At 38.7% G+C, this 23,833-nt stretch overlaps 1 pseudogene; it reads left to right on the plus strand.

Annotated features, from left to right (window-relative positions):
* Positions 1-208: 208 nt before the first annotated feature.
* Positions 209-23,504, plus strand: LOC123394717 (annotated as a pseudogene).
* Positions 23,505-23,833: the final 329 nt, after the last annotated feature.

Raw genomic sequence — 23,833 nt, forward strand, 5'->3', positions numbered from 1 at the left:
TTGCTCATCCACTATCCTAGTGGAACCCAGGCAGGCCCTCTCTGAGGGGGCATGCCTTCCAGGGAGCTTGGGATTGGACAGCAATATTAGTAAAATTTGCACTGAGCCACTAGTCCTGTGCCAGATCCCCCAATCTTCAGTGGTGACTGGGAGTGTGCCTCTGGGCAGCTGGGGTCACGTGGCTGGGAATAGCACAAGTTATGGCTAGATGCAGCTGGGCCCAGCATGTGATGGTGGCTGGATGCACAGCTGTGCCCAGCCCATGGTGGCAGATGTGCCCCTGGTGGCCAGGCACTGCATAAGGTGGGGGTTCCGGGCTCCTGGTGGCTGGGTGGAGCCCGCATGGGGCTTTAACAAAATTTGCCCTGAGCCCAGGGTGGAGGCCAGCCGTCTTGGAACGAGTGGGTCCTTAGGAGAACTCATGGGCGTGGCACACTGCTAGAGGGTTAGGTAGTAAGTATTCCTGTAGTCCCACCTCCCACAGATGGCTCTGTGTTTATGCTTGGGGTGGGAGAGGAATATGGTCCCTGCCAGCCCCCTCATTTTCAAAGAAGTCCCCAACATGTTCCAAAATCAGTATGAACAGATCTGTCTTCTGTTTGCCCCACGTCTTGTGTCAACTGCTATTTGTATGTTGCCTTTCCACCCGGGTTGCCGTGTCTTTGAGGGTGGCGACCCCACTATCCCTGGCCTTCCAAGCTGGACCAGGGCTGAGTCAGCTGACTTTTAAAGCTCCAGGTTCCAAGTTCCACGTTCCACTAATTTTACAAACTCAGGGAATTCATCCTCTCTGGTTTTTAAAGCCAAAGGTTCTGGGGATTAGTCTTCCAGGTGTGAATTCCCTAGTGTGAAGGCCTGTTTCTCTGCCCTCTCCATGCATACAGCTCCCTCTCTCCTGGGGGGATTTTCCTTCGGCTTTTCTGACCTTCCCAACCTTCCAGATGCAGCTTCTTCTCTATATTTAGTTGTGGAGTTTATTCTGCCTGTCTTCGGATTGCTCTCCTGGTTTCTGACTTGGATATGGATGATATCTAGTTGTAAACTGGGATGGGGTGAGCTCAGGGTCCTTCTACTCCACCATCTTCCCAGACTCCTTACAATCAAGATAATTAACACATCCATCACCCCATATACTTACCATTTTTCTGTGTGGTGAGAACACTTGAGAACTACTGTCAGCTTATTTCAGGTATACAAGATAATATTATTAACTATGGTCATCATGGTGTACATTACATTCTCAGAACTTAAACATCTTACAACTAAAATTTGTACCCATTGTGCAACTTCTCCCCATTTCTTCCACTCTTCTCCCCAGCCCCTGGCAACTACCATTCTACACTCTGCTTCTCTGGGTTTGATTTTTTTTTTTTTTTAGGTTCCACATGTGAGTGAGATTGTACAGTATTTGTCTTATATCACTTAACATATTGTCCTCCAGGTCTACCCATGTTGTCACAAATGGCAGAATTTTCTTCTTTCTCATGGCTGAAAAATATTCCATTGTATATATACACTACATTTTTTCTTTATCCATTCACTTACGTTGTCTTCATATTTTGGTTGTTGTAGATAATGCTGCACTGAGCGGTTATCTCTTGGAGATACTGATTTTATTTCCTTTGGTCAGAGACCCAGTGGTAAAACTGCTGCGTCATATGGTGTTTCCATTTTTAATTTTTGGGGGGAATTTCCATACTGTTTTCCGTAGTGGTTACACCAGTTTGCATTCTCACCAACAGTGCACAAGTTTCCCTTTCTCTACTCCCTCACCAGCACTTGTTATTTCTTGTCTTTTTGGTAATGGTCATTTTAACATAGGTGATGTCGTATTGCATTGTGGTTTTGATTTGCATTTCCTTGATGACTAGTGATGTTAAGAACATTTTCATTTATTTTTTTGCCTTGTGTGTCTTCTTTGGGAAAATGTCTATTCTGCGATGCTTTATCTAGAAAGAATTGTGGGTCACTGGTGATAGTCACGAAAACAAATTTCTCAAAAGACGTCTCTATTCTCCTTGGGGTTATTCCTACCCCATTCATCAATGGAATCTGCTTTGGCAGGAAATTGGAATAAATATCTATAAATTTAGAATAAGGAAAATGAAGGATATTTTATGTGTATGGATAATCTTCATAAAGTAGAACCAGAGCTACTAAATATAATAATACTTGCTTTTTGGCAAACACAAAACTCAACCTCAAACAGAGAACAGTCACAGAGCCAGTAAGCGATGGAGCAAGGACTTGACCATAAGTCTTGGGATTCCAAGTCTAATGTTCTTCTAAGACTCAGAATCCCCAAATTATTAATTAATTAATTATCCACTGCACTTTACTACTAGTGACCTAAATTGGGAGTGCTAAAGGGGAATTAAAACATAAATATTCTCTGCTGTAGCTAGGTGTTTTTAGACATTAAAGGGATTTCATTATTTATTATAAAATTGGATATTGCTTTAAGCATTCTTCACAATTCTGTATTTCTGGGAAGGCAGATGATTACCACATTCTGTAATTTCATTGGGCAGTAATTGATTTACTGGTTGACCAGTGATAATTGGTAAAATGATTTCATTTTAAACAAAATCATTTTAAATTAATTTTATTGAATTCATTTTAAATTAAAATAATTTTGTTGGTTCAACAAAAACAAAGGAAAATTATTCATGGCTAATACTACATGTTATAGCATAGTACTCATTGTTTCCTGTCTGAGTGAGAATTCTGTATTTCATATTTACTACTAGGCTTTATACTATTACATACTGTGTGTGGTGGGGAGGGCATGTGTGTACTCTGAGATTGGAAAATATTATCTTCCCTGTATTCTGTGTAAGTTAGTGCCTATCATAAACCCAATGAAATACATTTATTTAGTTTGAATTATTATTGACAAATCTTTTAAAGATTTTATTTATTTATTTGACAAACAGAGATCACAAGTAGGCAGAGAGGCAGGCAGAGAGAGAGAGAGGAGGAAGGAGGCTCCCTGCTGAGCAGAGAGCCTGATGCGAGGCTCTATCCCAGGACCCTGGGATCATGACCTGAGCTGAAGGCAGAGGCTTTAATCCACTGAGCCACCCAGTCGCCCCTATTATTGACAATTTAAGAATAAAATATTATTATCAGTTTATAGCTCCAGAGAGGATACCTATCCATCCACTTCTAAGTATAGTCTTTATCTTTACTGAAGTATAGTGAACATACAATATTACGTTAGTTTCAAATGTATAATCTTTTCACAAGGTAGGTGTCTTATGATATTAAAACATCCCTAATGAAGAAATCCAAAATGTTGGCAAATATTCTAGAACTTACAGTTGAACCCTTCTTCACCATTCCTTTGCTTTTGCCATAATCCACAATTCACTATGTCAGCCTGAGACTTCTACAGTAGTTTCATGGCTAGCTTTCTTGAGTCTGGTCTTCAGGCAGCCAGTTTGCCTTAACTGTCATTAAAGGAGTCATTAAAAAAATAATATAATGGGTGCCTGGGTGGCTCAGTTGGTTGGGCGGCTGCCTTCAGCTCAGGTCATGATCCCAGGGTCTGGGACCAAGCCCCACACCGGGCTCCTTGCTCAGCCGGGACCCTGCTTCTCTCTCTGCCTGCCACTCCCCCTGCTTGTGATTTTTCTCTCTCTCTCTCTCTTTCTGACAAAGAAACAAAATCTTAAAAAAATAAAAAAATTAAATTAAAAAGAAGTAATTTTTCTTAGGGGTTATTGTAATTATGCTACTTTCTTATTCAGTATGTCTTATCCCCTAGAGTCTCAGTGCTTCTGCTCTAATGCCAGTTTGCTATAATCATCATAGTTGTGCTAACATGCTCACATGTTTACGTATAGTCCCTGGCAAACATGTAATTTTACAGTTGGGGAAACTGAGGCTCAGAATGAGCAATGACGAAAATCACCATAACCAAACTGTATTTGGCAAAGTCTGGGTTTGATCTCAGCTGAGTCTTATTGCCTCAGTTTACCTTTCTAACATTATTCCTCCTTATTTTACTACACATACAGTTAGCAGTGGTCATTCGGGTGTCCACATGTTCTTTACAAATATAGCGTACTAGTACTTTTGTTTGACCTTTTCCTTCATTGGAGTTTCCTTTCTCTTCCCTTTAGAGACTCAAATTCTACCCATCTTCCAGGACACCACAAGCTCCAGCTCCTCTGTCTTCTTTGACTTCTCTCTCATTTCACTTTCTTTTTTTTTTTTTTAAGATTTTTAAGATTTTACTTTTTTTTTTTTTTTTAATTTACCCCTTTTAGAGAGAGAGAATGAGAGGGCAGGGAGAGGGACAAGCAGGCTCCTGCACTCTGCATAGAGTCCAATGTGGGTCTTGAACCCAGGACCCTGAGATCATGACCTGAGCCAAAATCAAGAGCCAACTACTCAACTGATTGAGCCACCCAGGCACTTTCACTTTCTATAGCATATTAAAAATTCACAGTATTAGCATGCTGTCATCATTATTTTGGGAACATTAATCATCCCTACCAAAACATACTGTGAGCTGCCCGAGGGCAAGACCATGTTTTATATGCCTTTGGTATTTCTTGGCAGGGTCATAAGCCCATTGTAAATGATAATAAATGCTGGCTGTTGAACTGTTATTTTGCTTTAAATGAGCCTTTCCTTTTTTGGCCTTTTCTCAATGAGAATAAAAAGGATTTATTCAAAGACTGTAATTGAACTTTAGCTATCAGTCATTCTGCATTTTAGTTTTGTAATATTATAACAGTAATTCTTACTAGGTTCTTCTTTTACCCATTCGACATAAAATAGTAAATGTAAAACATGGGAAATAACAAATTACTTTAGGAAGCATTCCGAATGCCCTTTGGAGTTCTCAGGCTGACCTGAATAAATAATTTGAAAATCCTGGTGTGTCCTGCATTTTTATGCTTATAAAATGGTCTATGAAGTAAAATTCTTAATCGTTTATGAAAAACAAACACAGATCATTGAGACCCAGGAAAATGTAGTAGGCAAAGTATGATTAACCCCTTTAGTTGCTAATGTCACATCGTACTGTCTAAACAACATAGGGGTGGGGAGACCCCTCAGTAGAGCGCTGGCTGGTGCATGCGCCCCGGCTTGCTGCTTCTTTATGGAGAGCTGTTTCTCTCCCAGGTCCTTCTCCTCTGCCTTGCACCCCTCCATTCCTCCCTTCTCCCGGCCTGGCCTAGCATCAAAACATTTTGTAAACTAATCGAGTCTAAATAATTTCATTTGAATTTTGGTTAAGTGACATTCGGAAGTTATTTCTCTTTGGATAAATCTTCCTCTTAGTAGGTATAGGTCTCAAAGATATAAAAGAAGAAAGTCATATATATGTATATGTACATGTAAATATGTGTATATGTGAGAGAATATCTCCATCCTAGCTTGATAAATAAGTACCTAAGTGATAAATATGTATATCAAAGGTATAAAAGAAGAAAGTTACATATATACATACCCATGTGTATACGAGTGTGTGTACAGCGAGAGCGGGCGAAGAATTCCCCCATATTAGCTTGGTAGTCCATTTCTTTTTTTTTTTTTAAGATTTTATTTATTTATTTGACAGAGAGAGATCACAAGTAGGCAGAGAGGCAGGCAGAGAGAGAGAGAGGAGGAAGCAGGCTCCCCTCTGAGCAGAGGGCCCGATGCGGGACTCGATCCCAGGACCCCGAGATCATGACCTAAGCCGAAGGCAGCGGCTCAACCCACTGAGCCACCCAGGCGCCCTAGCTTGGTAGTCCATGTCTATGAACATTCCTAGTGATGATTCCTTAGATGGAAAGTTTGTATCCTTTTTGTATCTTTTTTCTTCCTACATCACCCTTTTCTCAACTTTCTTGTGCATTAATGATCCTGGTATAGGCATTTTCCAAGATTGATGGACGACTAGCTAAAAGGTTTCATAGCCCAAGGCAAGGGAGAGGTCCATTAACTTCACATGGTCAATAATTTCCCTGGGTAATGCCCTCTTCTGAGATTTTATTGCTAATAAAACCGATGTTTTAATGTTCAGAAAAATTAAACATCATTTTAAGTTGCTCATTCTTAAAATTAAACCTGTCCTTGTCTTTTTGCTGTGTCTTCATTCCTCAAATGTGAAGGTATACTCTTTTCACATATTTCTTTAAAACTTAAGTTTAATTTTCTTTTTATAAATTGAGTCCCACACTTAAAAACTAATACTCATTTTCAAGGGACACATTTGTATAATTCCCTTAACTAAGGGACTCAGGCATGGTATTCTGAAATGGAGTGTCTATAACTAATAGCTTTAGTCAAACCATATATTTATATCTGGTAGGTATATTAGGATTTCTAGGTTGCCAAGTCCACCTGAAAAATAGGGAAGAAGGAGAAAAAGACACTCACCATCAGTTGGGAAAAAATAACATAACTTTGTTGTTTCTGTGGTGTTTAATGAGTTGGCTGAGCCAGGCTGAATATAAGGCCATCTTTCCTGCAGACCTTCCCTTTTCATCCAAGGAAATCTTTTTAGTTGAATTTGTCACCCCACTCTGAAACCATTAATTCTTTGTATGGCTTTTAATTTTTAAATATCTTCAGATCACAGAACTTAAAATGGCGCTTTGCATTTTCTGAAATAGGATGAAATGAGTTTTGATTTTTATTTATGACAGAGACAAAGGTATTAAAAGGTCCAAAAAAGTGAAAAAGTCTACTTAAATATTTTTCACACACTTGGGGAAATTACCAGTAATCTCTAGACCTGGGTGCATAAAATCTCATCCACATTGTATCCAAATACACAGCGCAGGGTGTCTTCTCCCAGTTTGCTTTCTTTCTATGATGGAATTAAAAAGTACAGAGGGAACAAATTGGGAATCGAAACACTTTCTTTTGAGCTCACCCTTACCAGCCGGGTGTCCTCTGCAAAATCGCTTAACCTGCTAATACATTAGTTATATATCACCTCCTCGAAACACTATTTAGTAACAGTGGTATTTGCCTTGCCTAGCTTATAGGACTGTAGTGAGAAGCCGTGAAGGCAATGTGGGTGAAAGTGCTTTCTAAAATCTAAAACCCCAAACAAATCTCATACACCAAACAGGAACAGAGCTGCAGTTCAGCCTTGCTACTTGCCTTGGCATGGAGTATCTCCCTATAAATTACTTGACCTGCCATTGGCAACTTGGGAAAGAAAAAAAGAATCAAGGTCAAGAAAATATGCCCATGAGTTATTCGTCTGCATGTTAATAAGTGAAAATGGTACCCATTATGACCCTGTAAGTTGTAAAACCTGGGGGAGCCATGTTGGCTAATTATGTTAATCGTTAGATGCTGGAGGATGTTGAATATTAATTCCTGTATAGAATTTGTCTAATCATCCATTTCTTACCTGCTAATCTCTTCCGACTACTAATCAATCAGGCAGAAAGCACAGAACTCCAGCTATTAGAAAACAAATGACCACACATATATATCCAACCATGCGCCTGAATCCTTCGTTTTTGATGAAAACTTATTGCCTGTAATAAAACCACGTTGTGAATATTTACTTGACCTTTTTGTGTAGAATGGATTTCCCTTTCTGTAGGGAGATGTATAATACATGCAGACATAAAAATGGCTGTCCAATGAGTTCAAATATTTCCAATAATATTACCCCTATAATCTAGTTTCAAAAAACCACTCTGTTTTCCTACTGATGAGAGAACAAAAGAAGCTACTGATATGAGGCTGCCTAAAATGGACTATGGGAAATTTATTAAAATTATTAAAATGTTGGGTAGGAAATCTTCATCTCTAGGAGTTCATCAGGCGAGGAAAATCCATATTCCTTAGTAAATTAAAAAGATTCTCAAATGTGTGCAGTGCTTTAACTAGGGTAGTATTGTCATTGGGGGAAGAACAATTCATTGAGGGGGACCATCCCTCAGAGGGCAAGACATTTAGCAGTCAAGCTCTTGCCCTGTAATGACACTACCCATAGTCATGGTGACAAATGGCCATTAGGAAGAGAAATGTGTCCCTATTGAGAACCATTGGAAGGAAAATTCTACATGTTAGGGTTGGACAGACAGAAATCTAGACTTTTGTCAGAGGGTAGAGCCTAGAGACCCAGAGAAAGAATAATAACAAATGGCAGGCAAATGAAAATTTGTAGATAATTTTAATTAACAATAGTGAAGAAAGCAATTTTAATAGTACTTTATTACTTATAGATGAGTAGCTTTTGTTGAAACCAATCTTTGCATAATTCTTCTTAATCACTTTGTCACTTTCAGTTATTTCTGATAAAATGCACTTTACTCCACAAAGCAATCATCAGTTATATTTATAAATTGCCAATTTTCTATCACTGACTTTAAATTTTTCAGTAGATGCAATTTGCTCAAATTCCCCCAAGAGCCCTGGCTCTGCTGTCTTATCTCCTAACACACATCACCCTGTCCTCACATGGCATTGACACCAGGAATTTTCCTATTGGTTTCTTCTCCAGCTATTTATAGACTGGCTAATAAATGTCCTACCCTTTCCTTAAAATACATAGTCATGAACTAATAGCTACAAATGCCATCACTCTTTTGACATAAGATCTGTATGACATCCTGTAAGTTCTGTGTGACTTGGTCCCTAGCCAGCTTTGAGACTATTTCCTACTCCTTAGCTCTTGACTTCCCCTTTTCTGCCCTGGCTGCTTTGTAATCCTGGACACTGTGCCTGCTCCCACTTGAGGAGTTCCCCCTGGCAGGCCATCAACCAGGACGCGTCCCTCCTAACCTTCCCATGGCCCTCTCCTTTTCTTCTTTCAGCTCTCTACTCCTCAGAGAGGTCTTCTAAGACCTCTAAGACCATCTTGTTCTTCCCCCTTCCCACACTCTGTCATTCTCTGTGACTTTTGTGGGCTTCACTTCTCTTCAGGGAGCTTACTGCCCCCTGCCATTTGTTCCATAGTAATTACCCAACAAATCCTTTATCAATGACATCTGAAATGGCTAAGGATAGGCTACCTGGGGCTGAGTCCCAGTGCTGTGCCTTCCTGATGGCGATCTTTGGCCGGTGCTTAACCTTTCAGTGTATCTACTTCAGAGTGCTGCTGTCCCATTTTCCTCCTTGGCTTTAAGGTATGTCTGACTTGGAAAGAACTATGGAGAATATTGACTCCAACTTTCTGTCAAAGGCAATAGTATTTGTTTCTCTCTTCCTGTCCTGCATCCCCTCTTCTCTCTTAATTCTTATTTCTTATTATTATTTATTATTCTTATTACTTATTACTTTATTACTTATATAACTTAATTCTTATTACTCAATAAGTAATTCTTATTACTCAATCTCAGAATGGTGAGGAGGAAGAATCACCTTCAGAGTTTTTCGCCATCTTGTGTTTGTCCTTTTTATGAGAATCCTACCTGGAAAATGTCAGTGACCTTAACTTCACCTCACATCTGCTTTTCAGTAAACACAGCCTTTCAACTGAACAGATTTTCTCTATCATACAATACAAAGAGTGACAATTGTCATTTGATTATTTGGCTAATTTCAAGTCTCAACCAATACACAGAATAGCTCTTATCTCCTCACAGGTGATAGGTGCTGAAAGTAATAGGAGAGATTGCTGAAAAAGTGTCAGTTATAGTCCACGTCCTTAACAAAACTTGCAATAGAATTATGCATATAAAGGGGACACCTGGGTGGCTCAGTGGGTTAAAGCCTCTGTCTTCAGCTCGGGTCATGATTCCAGGGCTCTGGGATCGAGCCCCACATCGGGCTCTCTGCTCAGAGGGGAGCCTGCTTCCCCTGCCTCCTGCCTGCCTCTCTGCCTATTGGTGATCTCTATCAAATAAATAAAACATTAAAAAAAAGAATTATGCATATAAAAATCAGTGTTCGTCAATCTTTAGTTTTTTAAACATCTAAGGGTGTAATTTTTTTGTTCTCTGAAGAAAATTTTTGCAGCTGTATATTTTTTAAATATTTTGGTTAAGTTAAAAAAATTTAGAACTCAGATTTTCTCAAGTATGTAAGTTCAATTACAAATCTTATACTGCTTACATTGCTAAAATTATAAATCATTATTTATACTTACTCTTTGACTGGTGTTTATTAGCTGACAGTTAGCAGGTTAAATTCCCCTAAACAATTAACCTTAAATTTACTTAAATTTCCTTAATAATTTCAGTTTACATCTCCTGATTTAATATATCTGATTCTTATAATTCTTCATAAGGCTCCCAACCTGACACAATCTTCGTCACTTAATCAACTCCTGTGAATTTGGTAGAGCAGAAACATTAATAAAGTAAACCAGGACCACTTACACATTTAAATATAGCTATCAACTTTAAGATCCTCTTACACCTTCCAAGTCAAAGTCACAAGTCTGATGTTGACAAACCATTTCAAATCAACTCATTTTACATGTCAGATTCTCCCATACATAAGCTGCTTTTAAATGTGTTAAGCATCTTAAAAAGAAAACCTACAGAGATAATAACTGAACTGGCCAAAGGTAATCCTGAACTTAACACAAAATAACATTATTCTGGCTGGGATTGTAAATATTGTCTCTGCTTTTAGAATTGCAGAGATACAACTACAGGATCCAAGGCATGGCACCGTAATTTCAGTTTGTGGTAGAAAAGTCAATGTCAGAACATAGGAGCCCCCTCCTAGAGTTTTATGTTGAGTTTCTTTTCCATTTTAGTTAGTTCAGCTAGTCTCTTATCATCTGACTGGATGCCATATTGCTTAATATTTTTTCCTGGCTGGTTCTCATCAGCTACCACCCCTCTCATCATAATTTTATATTAGACTACATAACATGAGTTCAAGTATCATATCTAATAGTTCCACTGTGCCATATGCACTGTGTGCACAAAAGTAAACTATTTTTGTGTTACCTGGGGAATTTCTGTGAGCAAATATATGCTGGTAATAAAAGATGAGATTCTGTTTTAGCTCATGTTCATGTTTAATTTCAGAAATATACAACTACTTATTAGTGGCTCTTAAAGCAAACAGGATAGCGACAAACCCAGTGTTTTGAGTTTGATTGAGCACCTTTTTAGAATGAGAAAAATTAGTTGCAAGGTTAAAAGAACAAAAGGACCTAAAACCAATTGGTGTTTGGGGGGGATTTCCCATACAACTTCTCAAGTTAGTAAAAAACAAATAGTTTTTTTAAGTCTAATCCAGCTCATGAAACTATGAGCTGATGGCCAAGTTCAATAGCTGGAAACCTATAGTCCAATCCAACTACATCTGTAGCCCCTCCTTTTCTTTTAAACTGCCTCAATTTATTGTATTAATGGCATTGTAACTAAAGCCAAAGCTAAAGAGGAGAACCAGAGGACAAGAAAAGCAGTTGAATTAACTTTATAGTCCTCTTCATATTATCCTTCAAAATCTTTACTTCTACAAAAAAGGGAAAAAGAAGTCTTTAAAGTGGATGTTATTTAAAGGGAATTTTCAAGTGCCAGCGTTTGCAAAGCTGGCGGAGGGAACTAGAGGCGATTAAGTAGCCGGAGGAAGAATGTCAGAACGAGCCTGAGGTTTCCATGTGAAGGACTTGCTTCCTAATTGTTATTATGCTTACAAGGACACTCTGTAAAAAGAAAAATGAATGCCTTGTTCAACACCTGCTGTAAAAAGATGCTGGGACTCTGTGGCTTGCTTAAATCATTTTTTTCTAGAAACAAATTGCCGAACAAGCCCTAGGCCATTTAATTTCCAAATACCAGTAATTAAAATGAGTAACATGGTCAGAATTTGGCAGGGCCACAGCTTTCTTTTCCCTTTTCATTTTCCCATAAATTTTAGTGAAGGTCAGATTTGTTGAAGGGAGGAGAGGGGGCGAAACCTGCCGGCTGCGTGCTCATGGGAGGTTAAAATATGACTTGTTCACAGTGTCCCTCATAGTTCAGGACTTAATGGTCCTTGACGGGGATAACCTAGAAGTTAATTTTACTCTGTGTCCCAAAAGCAGTCATTGTCAATGTAATCTTTCTTGTGGGCTGAAGGGTATCGTCAACAAATGGTCTGACTTTCAATAGCAATTGACCAGCAACATCTCAGATCCAAAAACTCATGCCTGTGGCTCCTTATTGATCTGTTTCCTACTCAAAGCAGTAAAGATATTTATTCGGGTTTTGTTTCACTTTGTTTCTTTGCTTTATTTCTTCTACCGGTCATTTTTTACACATTTCTCCCCCAAATGAGCTCTGAATAGTTTTTGCATTATTTTTTTCTTAAGTTCATAGTACATCCAACTCAGAAACTGTGAAATGCTTCACAGTACATCATATACACCTGTGTCAAGGGGAAAAAAAAAAAACGACAAACTTCTTAAAGGGATGCCTGGCTCTTGGTCTGGGAGAGATGGAGTGCAGTCTCGGTCTCTGTTCCTCACATGAGCTCTGCTCTTCCTAGATGGGCTGACTGAGGTCCCTCTCTCACCTCTCTTGTCCTTGTTGCCTAGCCTCAGTGAAAATCCAGTGACACAGAGCCTACAAGGCAGATTAACTTGGGGAAGAATAATGAGTCTAATTTCCATGGTGGAGTCATCATGGATAAACAAATAAGGCTTTACCTTTTCCAGTCTACCCCCACCCTAAAGAGAGCAGTGAAGCCTGAGCTCCTAGAAGTTTGGGCTCTCCTCACCCAGCTGAGAGTAGCAGGCATTGATCTTCAGAATGCTAGCCATCTGGGGTGCTGTCCACAGTGGCCCTGCTAGAAAAGAGGACTCTCTGAATCTATGGAAGCTAGACAATAAATGCCAAGGACATGAACATCATCAAGGGCCTTGAGTGGCAGAGCCTGTCATGAGGGACGTTGCAGTAGAATGGCTGCAATCTGATTGAAAGCCTTTAATAATGGAAAATGTGGAATTAGAGGACAAAGGACCAGTGGGACGATAACTTTTCCGAGGTGGGAGTAAGAACACATGGAGATGACCTATTTATTAGCACATTAAGTACAACCTGATAGACTTTTGCAGACAGACAGCAAGACTGAGATCTGCCTGGTTCTCCCCAGCTGAGTCCCTGTGAAACCAAGAACTCCAAAGAAACAAAAAAATGGAGTGTGGTTAGACCCAGAACTTGGTGTTCCTGCAAAGGCAACTAGATGAGTCCGTACATGTGCAGACAGACAATTTCTTTACTCTTGGATGGCTTCTGATCACAGTACAACTTGAGAGTTGCTTCTTGTCCAATTATTTCTGACCTGATCCATAGGAGAGGAAAGATGATAAACAGAGCACAATGAACACGGGAGAGAACTAGGTAAGGAGTGAGGCTCCTGTGAATTTCATGGCCTACGTCATCTCTCCAGGCCTCACTCGTCTCCGGAAATGTGATTGCCTTGACAGTAAAAAATGGATTTTCTAGCCCTGACCAACTTTTCCAGGATGTTTTGGAAAATCCAAGAGAGTACTGCGCTCAAGGGCAAGTTCACTCCCAGGTTATCACAAAGCTTTGCCAGGAACATGATATTCTGGGTGGAGAAGAGCGCGGGGCTCCTTCCCTTCTGTTGAGTTGGGCTCTGCAAGCAGGGCTATTCCCGGTCCATATGTTTTGAGTTTAATGAAATAGCTTTCTCAGCTTTTACTTGGGTTCTTTCATTTCAGCATTCACCTAAGTGTCAGTGACTGGAAAAATAGATTCAAGCAAAAGGCAGAATGTTTCCCTTCCCTGGAGGACATAAGGCTAGATTCAGCCTGTAACAGATACTGACCATGCCCGGTCTCTCCGTGTCCTGAGACTTGATTCGTGTTACTGTAGACGTCCAGCTCCCCACGTCTATAACCCTGTGCCTAAGCACCTGTGCAACGCTGAGGAATGAACACCTCCTGGGGGCAGCCCTCAACCCTTGATTCTCCCAAGAGGTGCATACATGTCCCAGCTCTCACACTGATGGAGCAGCTCTGGGGATGTGTAGTGTACTCTTTGTCAGAGGAATTCTGCTCCAGGTGGCCATCATGGTAGTCGGCTTAAGGTATCGGCTACCTTCCCCACCCTGTCTCATAACCTTGTTCTCCTACCAATGTTATCTATACCTCCCAAGGAAGCTCCTTGAATTTGAATCCCTACCTCAGGTCCTGAATCTGGAAAAAAACACCAACTGAGACAAGCGTCTTCAAATAAATTCTCTTCCAAGAAGTTTCTAGTGACTCCTACAAATAGATGACTCTTTGGTCATGTTGCATGGTCATTAGAAGCATTCAGATATGTCTGTACCATGGCAACTGGCACACATAGAGCTCTTCTCCAGGACACTTCCATGGCAGGATGACCCCAACCATTCACCAGTCAGGATGGAGTTCTTCCTCGATTCAAGCCGAAACTCCTCCTCCTATACCCAGACTGTAGAACAAATCACTTTTTAAAAAATATTTTATTTATTTATTTGAGAGAGAGAGAGTGAGAGAGAGAGAGAACCCAAGCTTGGGGCAGGGCAGAGGGAGATGCAGACTCTCTGCTGTTCAGGGAGCCCGATGTGGGGCTCAGCCCTGGGACCCCGGGATCATGACCTGAGCTGAAGGCAGATGCTTAACCAACTGAGCCACATAGGTGTCCCCCAAATCGCTTTTTATTGAATTTAGCTTTATTGAAATACAACTGAGCAACAAAATTATAAGGTATTTAAATTGTACATCGTGGTGATTTGATAGATGTAAATATCATGGAAGGATTCCCCCGCCATCTTGTTAAGTAGCTTCTCCATTGCCACACAGATTTATCTATTTTCATTTCAAAGAAAATATTGAAGTTCTACTCTCTTAATAAATTTCAGTCGCAAAATATCATTATCAATCAGATTGCTTTAAGCAGGAAATAGCAAAGTGGTTTTCAGTTTGCCATGATGAGTCGGTTATCAGGATCTTCTATAGTTGTTCAAAACCCCAGAGCATAGAAGGGAAAGTAATGTACTATCAAGAGCAGCAATGATAGAAGTAGTCATTATTCCAAAATTATTATTTCCACTTTCCAGTTTCCAATAATAATTTCCAGTTTTCTCTGAACTATTTGTTCTGACACCATATACATGTACTTTACTATTCCTTGCTTACTTAGTGGGCATGAGAAAGGGGTTAAGGGAGTGGGAGAAGTTTACTTTTAACACAAACATTTGAAAAATAAGTATTTTACCTTTAAAATGGATTCTCAAATAAAAACCTTTCCTGAGAACACTACTCTTTCAATACCCTTAACCCTGGTAGTTTCCATACGGTCTAATTATTTGAAACATGGCTGATTTGACAGTCTCTCATTTACTTGTTCACCCTTAACCTTTCCTCAAAAATGAAAAATCAGGCCAGTATAACATAATTTAGGTACAAAACTCCATGTTATTTTAAAATCTCCAAATAGAAGTGAAATTCACAAATGAGATAACTAAAATGTTGCCCATATAAATCTCTCCATATAGAAATAAAGTAGAAAAGTTACCTTTTCAAGATGTGGTAGGCAGAACCCTAAAATTGCCTCGAAGATTCCCACCCATTGGTACATACATCTTTATGATACTTTGGTATGGGTGGAATCTGTGACTGTAATAGGAGAGTCCCCTAGTTAGAAGACTGAACTCTCATGGTTCAGTTGACTTTGAATTAATCAAAAGGGAGATTATCCCTGGTGGGTCTGGCCTAATCTGGTGAGTCCTTACAAGGGAGATTTGGTCCTTCCTGAAGTCCTAGAGATTTAAAGGCAAGAGACGGGGCCACCTGGGTGGCTCAGTTGTTAAGCGTCTGCCTTCGGTTCAGGTCATGATCCCAGAGTCCTGGGATCAAGCTCTGCATCAGGCTCCCTGCTCTGTAGGAAGCCTGCTTCTCCCTCTCCCATCCCCCCTGCTTGTGTTCCCTCTCTCATTGTGTTTCTCTCTGTCACATAAATAAATAAAATCTTTAAAAAAATAATAAAGGTGAGAGAGATTGTAATTCGGCCCTCAGTGGAGTTAATAGTCGTGTTATGAAGTGGCCTGTGGGGAAGGTGATACAATAAGAACCTGAGTGAGCTGTAGGAGCTGGGAACTGTCCCCAGCTGACAGAAAGCAAGAAAACAGAGATCTCCATCATATATTCTTTTTTAAAAAGATTTTATTTATTTGTTAGCACGAGAGAGAACGCACAAGCAAGGGCAGGGGCAGAGGGAGACTCCCCACTGGAGCAAGGAGCCTGATGAGGGACTCAATTCCAGGACTCTGGGATCATGACCTGAGCTGAAGGCAGACACTTAACAACTGAGCTGCTCAGGCGCCCCTCTCAGACATATATTCTTAAGGAAATGGATTTTTCCAACAACCTGAGGAAACTTCAAAGGGAAACTTTCAGCCAGGCTTCCATGTGTGGGCATAATTGGCCAATGTCTTGGTTTCAGCCTTCTGAGACCCTCAGCAGAGGGCCCCAGCAAAAATGTGCCAAATTCCTGACCTGTGCAAACTATGAGACAATAAATTTGTGCTGCTTTAATCTGCCAAGTTTGAGATCATTTGTTAAGAAGCAATATATAACCAATACACAATATTTCCTTGGAAATCGAGTTGCCATGATCAGTCTGTTATATTAAAGGTCTGTAATTCCCTGCATAAATTCTTTGCATCTCAGAAGACACCATCAAGAGGATGAAAAGACAACCTATAAACTGGGAAAAATATTTGCAGACCATATGCCTAAAAGGGACTTGTACCCAGAAGACTTAAAGGACTCTAAAATATTCAATAAGAATAGATGATACACCAAAAGAGATAGACAGATGGCCAGTAAGTAGAAGAAATGCTGCTCAACATTCTGAATCATCAGGAAGATGCAAATCAAAACCGCAATGAGACTTCACTTCGTATCTGCTGGGAGAGCTGTAATAAAAAGATGTGAAGAAATCCAAACCCTCCTATATTGCTGGCGGACATGTGAAATGGTGCAGCCATGTTGATAAAGAGTGGCAGGCCCTCAGCAATCCCACTCATAGGAATCTACACAAGAGACATGAAAACCTGCCCACACGAAGACTAGTATGTGCATGTTCATGGCAGTATTATTCATAACAAAAAGTGGAAACAGTCCAAATGCCCATCTACTGATGAGCAAATTGTGGTCCAGCCATACAATGAACTATTATTTAGCAACAGAAAGGAATAAAACACTGCTGCCTGCCTGCTGTAGCATGCTAAGTGAAAGAAGCCTATCAGAAAAGACCACATATTGGGACAACTGGGTGCTTCAGTCTGTTAAGTGGTAGACTCTTGGCTTCAGCTTAGGCCAGGATCTCAGGGTTGTGGGATCAAGCCTCATGAGGGGCTCTATGCTGGGCATGGAGCCTGGTTAAGATTCTCTCCCTCTCCCCTATTCCCTTCCCCATATCCTCCAACCCCTGCTTGTACTCTATCTGAAAAAAAAAATTCACATATTGGGGCCCCTGGTTGGCTTAGTCGGTTAAACATTGGACTCTTGTTCACAGCTTAGGTCTTGATCTCAGGGTCCTGTGTTTGAGCCCCATGTTGGGCTCCACACTGGGCTTGGAGCCTACTTTAAAAAAAAACCAGAAGAGACCACATACTGTATGATACTATTTATATGGAAAGCCCTGAATAGGCAAATCTATATAAACAGAAAATACATTAGTGTTTCCTTGGGGTGAAGGATGAGAAAGGGGCATGGCTATTAATAGTAAAGGGATTCTTTAGAGAAAAATGGAAATAATCTAAAATTAGATTGTAGTGATGGTTGCTCAACTCTGTCAATATAGTAAAAACTGTTAAACTGCACACTTAAATGAATTTTATGGTATGTATGTTATACTTTACTAAGTTTTTTTTTTAAAGGCTAGCTTCTCCTTTTTTTGTTGGGACCATGCTTAGAGAGCAAGTGTTCTATAATAATGAGACCCCAAAAAAGAAAAAAAAAAGCTCAGTCCCCTGATAGGCATAAGTCAGTGGCCAGCTCTAATATGCTTTCTGATGGTGCTGGAAAGGCAGAAAAGCACAGGGAAAAGCAACAGACATGGAATAGTGAGGTGCTTACCTTTGCTCACTAGCTTGGGAAACTCTCTGAGCCTTTATATTGCCTGGCTAGCAAAAGGAGGGATTGGACTGGATAAAATCCCAGGCATTCACAATTTTAAATGTTCTATTCACCCTAATGATTAATACAAGATAATCACTAAACTGGCATTTGAAGTATTCAAATATGCCAAGATACCACTGAAAAATGCTCTCATCTTCTTTAAATGAAAGAATTTATTTAAATCCAAAAGTGTCACCAAGAATGACCTCAAGCATTACATGGTACCTCTTCTGTGTTACTTAGTCTTGATTTTAATGCTAATGTAAAGGTCAGGATTTCATACAAACTACCATTTATATCTGAAGCACAATTATTTGCCTTGGTTTTCCTTACCCCAGTTTTGTTCTTTCTCTCTAACTAAATTAATTTCAGACCAGTTTTCGTTTACCTGTTCTGAAAGCTCAGAAATGAGAAAAGGAAAGAACACAAACCAGCTTAATGCAATGAAAAAAAAATTCAGGTTCATATAGAACATCTAAATGGCTTTCCATTTTCCTTGGTCACTAAATACTTGCAAGGCCTTAGTCTATTAGTTACTAAGGTAACCCAAAGCTGGCAGCATGTTGATATACCTTTCAAGGCCAACAGGTTTTTCAGTATTTCACAGATAATGTCATATTAACCTCAAACTTGTTCTTTTCCCAAAAGAACAATATTTGCTTGAATGAATCTGTTACAATTTTATTTTGTTTTTTTTTTTAAGATTTTATTTATTTATTTGACAGATGGAGATCACAAGTAGGCAGAGAAGCAGCCAGAGTGAGGAGGAAGCAGGCTCCCCACTGAGCTGAGAGCCCAATGCGGGGCTCGATTCCAGGACCCTGGGATCATGACCTGAGCCGAAGGCAGAGGCTTTAACCCACTGAGCCACCCAGGCATGCCCCCCCACTTTTTAAGGAGCTTTTTGCTGTACTTTCCTTTGGCTCAGGTACCATTTATTCTGCTTTTAAAGTAGCATAGTAGTACAAGTCAGATATCTTTATTGATGCCTGCGTTAAACCACTCATTTGTCCCATGTGCTCATTACTGACAGTCAGAGCCAGAATCTGGGTAGTCATCCAAATGGTGCTCAAAAGAGAGGACATCTTTCATTTATCCGGACAGCCCCGCAGGAGTACACCCCCACAGGTGTAAATCTAGGCAAAGAGGATATAAGAGGGATAAAAGATAGAACTGGACAGTCTTTTTGCCTTTTTGTCATTAATGACCACGTATAGACTCACAGGAGAGAAGCAGGATGTTCTGCCCTCATGTTAAGAATGAGAAGTTGTAGCCAGGAATCTGGTATATTCCTTATAGAACCCATCATTACAGTGGGAAGGTAGGTGTGCCACCTAACATGTCTAAGAATCAGCTACTTGCCAAATTTATACACTGTGCTGATTGAAAGTGGGAAAAAATGTACTGAGAGTTCATTAGTCTTTGCCAAATAATCCAAATTAATAGTAAATTAAGGTAAATATAAATTGGAGGAGATATATTAAATATTAAAACCAAATATATTGACAGCAGATGATCTCTCTGTTTAACAGTGTATACTTCAGAAACATTTGAGCTAATTTACATATAATAAATCTGATCCAAGAAAATGCCAGTATCTGAAATCATGGTAGTGTTCAACCATTTGCAAGCCCTCTCCCACAAATCAGGTACTAATATTTGTTGGTGGTGAATTCCTCCTTCTTCTGAAATTCTTCAAGTTCTTGGAGGTTAAGTACTTCTTGGGAGCTCTGAAATTTATTTACTTTCAGGGCATCTTGCTGGCCTGGTTGGTAGACCATGCAACTCTTAACCTTGGGGTTTTGAGTTCATGCCCCACGTTGGGTTAGAGACTACTTAAAAAAAATTTTTTTTTTTAGTTTATTTACTTTCAGTTTAGTGAATCTTCAGGTATCCTTAAACCTTGACCTTATTTACTTAGATTCTACTAAAAAATTATTTCTGGACCTTGCCAGTTATATCAAGTTCATATTGAATTCATCAGAGGGTTTACTCAGGTCATGATCTCAGGGTCCTGGTATTGAGTCCCACTTTGGGCTTCCTGCTCTTCAGGGAGCCTGCTTCTCCCTCTCCCTCTGCTTGCCACTACCTCTGCTTATGCTTTCTCTCTCTCTGTCAAACAAATAAATAAAATCTTAAAAAATAAATAAAGTGATAGTACTCTTTTCAATTTCGCAAATATTTACTATGTACCTGAAATAGTTAAGATGCTAAACTAAGCATTACAATTAATTCATTGGTTTATTTACTTGTGTAACTGTCCATTTAAAGTTTAGTCTATTAAAGCTAATTTTTGTTATTTCCCTGTGGTAATCCAATCTAACCCTTGAAGAATGGGGAAATTATCCACCATATGCATATTTTGTGCTAGAAAATTAACATCCAGTTATGTTGTAGTTTATCTGAATGTGTTGAAAACCAAATGAAACAAATGAATGTTTTGCTTACTGCAGAAAACCTTATCATTGAAAATTCAATATTAGTAAATACCCTACTTTTGTAATTCATGATTATAAGAATGCCAATTTGCATGGCACCTTATGATAAATAATGAACAGTATAAGATTAGAATTTGGGGTTTACTTTATGTCATTACACTTCTCAAGAAATATTTTGTAGCTAATAATCCTTTATTACATACTTGAAACTTGTGAAGAGAATAAATCTTACACGTTCTTACCACAAATAAAAGAAATAGTAATTATGGGACATGTTGGAAGTGTTAGCTAATGCCATGGTAGTAATCACTTTGCAATATATAAGTGTACCAAATCTACACGTTGTCTACCCTAAACGTACACAAGGCTATATGTCAATTGCATCTTAGTAAAGCTGGTAAAAAGAAATACTTTGTTGAAATAGTGAATACTGTGAAAACTGTGAATAGTGAAAACTGTGAATAGTGTAGAGTTTGAAAATAGAATCAATGGAATAAAAAGCTAAAAGACAAGAATTGGGTGCATTTTTTCATAGTTGCATATTGAGGTTTGTCTAGGTAAAAAGAACTTCCCTTGGTGTTTCCCCCCATTTTAACTGATATTTTTCTGCTTATTTATAGTTTGTTTTGTCTTCCTTGTGTTAATGAAATTCTGAAAGTACAGTCAAATGTCATGGAGCTTTATTTTATCACCTAAACCTTTGGTTTTTCAAAACTAGACTCAAAAAAAATTAAAAATAAAAATAACTAGACTTAAGAGGCACATTGATGGCTCAGTTGGTTAAGCATCTGTCTTCGGTTCAGGGGGGTGTCTGCTTCTTCCTCTCTCTCTGCTCCTCCCCCTGCTTGTGCACATGCTCTCTCTCTCTCTCTGTCTCAAATAAATAAAGTCTTTAAAAAAATAAATAAAACTGGGTTCAAAATTCAATTAAGATCACATAGACTGTTCACAAATAAGCCACCTTAAATAGAATAAAGTATTAACTATAACACAGGAAAATGTAAAAACAAAGGAGCAATGTTTGGAAAAATTCTAAAACAGTAGAGATAATCTTATAATATAATTGAAATTGTATTTTCAGACACTGAAAAGATAATAAATAGCCTTTGTCTTGTTAGGTTTTAGTGAATAGATGATATACTAAGAGTTTGTTTTCTCGGTTTTTCAGCTGCATGTGAGTAACTTCTGATTATTTTACATTTTTACTGAGTATGTTTGACATATAACACTAAATTTAAGGTGTGTGTGTTACTTTGATACATTTATGTATTATAATATGATTGTTCTTGTAGCCATACTAATAACATTATATAATTATAGTATAATATTGTTGTCTATATTCATTATAGTGTACATTAGATCTCTGTAGCTTATTTACTCTATTCCCAGGGTAACTACCGTTTTACTCTTTTACAAGTTTGAGTTTTTAGATTTCATGTGTAAGTGATCTCATGTGGTATTTGTTTTTTTCTGACTTATCTCATTTAGCATAATGGGCTCAGTGTCCATCTAGGCTGTCACAAATGGCAAGATATCTTCCTTTCTGATGGCTGAGTAATATTCCATTTGTGTATAGATACCACATCTTTTTTTTTCCATCCATTTTATCCATTGGTGGCCATTTAAGTTGTTTCCATATCTTGGACTGATTCTTTTTGAAGATTTTTTCATTTTTTTGACTGAAAGAAAGAACAGAGTGAGTGAGAATATAAATTGTGGGGGAGAAGCAGAAGGAGAGGGAAAGGGTGAAGCAGGCTCTCCGCTGAACAGGGAATCTGATGCAGGGCTTGGTCCCAGGACCTTGGAATCATGATCTGAGCTGAAGGCAGACCCTTAAGGTGGATGGAGCCACCCAGGCACCCCTATCTGATTCTTTTTAAATTAAGAGACTTTCCCTTAAATATTTCACTACCATTGCTTTACTCAAGAAGATTAAACACTGTAATATATTAGAAGGAACATAGATCTTTAAAGTCAATTCATCCTGACGGAGAAAATCTAGTAATACATGGCCAGTTATAATATCGGATAAATAGGTAATAACTGAATTACAAACATTTTGCCATTTACTCAAAGCCTAACACTGTCACAGAAGTTAATGAATGCAAGGCAGTTATTACAGGTTTAAAAGAAATGTAACCTTACTTTGTAAGTAGGCTAGTCACAGGATATATTGACGGCATAATCATGCTTTATCTTTCCTTATAAACTGTAAACAACTTAAGATCTGGGACTGATTCTTACTCACTTATTCGTTCTTCATAGTTCATATCACTGATTCCTGAATTCAGAATGTGAACAGATGTAGGAACAAAAACCAGACTTTTCCTTCTTGACAGTTTAATGTAAATTTTGGAAAGAAAGGCCTCAATGATTATGATTTCTCTAACTGCCCTGCTTGTCCCTACTATCACACATAATCAGCTAAGTTGGTATACATCTAACAAAAGAGACCTACTCTCAGCTGCTTTGCTCTGTTAAAAAAAAAAAAAGTATCTTTCTCATGCAGTGACCTCTCAGGATTTTCTGGCCCTTTGTAGCTATTGTGTGCTTTAATGAACACCCATACATATGCATTGTTTCCTTCAAAACCATTGTTATGAAAATATTCTGAATACGGTAAAAGGACTGCATAGTAAGTTTCCACCCTTGAAATCCAGCCACTTTTAAAGCGAGTTACAGTAATCAAAATTCTTGGTTCAAATTATTTTTTAAAAATTGTACTCTTGGAGTTGGGCTGCAGAAGATGGTGGTCTCCACAGACAAATTATAAAAACAGAATACATAGCCTAAAAATAAAATGTGGACTTAAATATCCTGCCTCCATCTGTTAGATTTGTAACCAAAATTAATATGAATGGAATTAATAATTCCAGTGGATGCAGAGGGCATACCAGTGTTATCAAAATGGCAAAATTCACACAGTATTAAAGTTGTAATTCAAAAGCCTAAGATGTCTAGTAATGTCCAAAGAAAACACAAAGTCTCTATAGCCACCAGAAGGACAGAGAACAATTAATTTTAGTGGATCTTAAACTTGTCTTAAATCAACAGTCTTCTGTTCACATTAATATCTTGATTAAATAGTATTATGTAAAATACTCACACATTAAGTAAAAGAATTCATGCTGGTAAACATCACCTGGATGTTTGTAAGAATATATTTAATATCTATACACCATTATGTTTTAAGTTTATGGGAGGAAAAATGTAGCACAATTTTCTTTCCTCTTGTTAAGGTGTTGTCACTTAAACATAAACCCTGGAGTACTCCAAATAGAGTTCAGGTTTACAGGATGAAAGCCTAGGGAAAAGAGTCAGATGCTATAAAAACGCATGTATTTCTGAAAAGTTAAAAAAAATC

Source organism: Mustela putorius, unplaced genomic scaffold, assembly GCF_011764305.1.
Source record: "Mustela putorius furo isolate JIRA1106 unplaced genomic scaffold, ASM1176430v1.1 tig00003836_pilon_pilon_pilon, whole genome shotgun sequence".
NCBI lineage: Eukaryota > Metazoa > Chordata > Mammalia > Carnivora > Mustelidae > Mustela > Mustela putorius.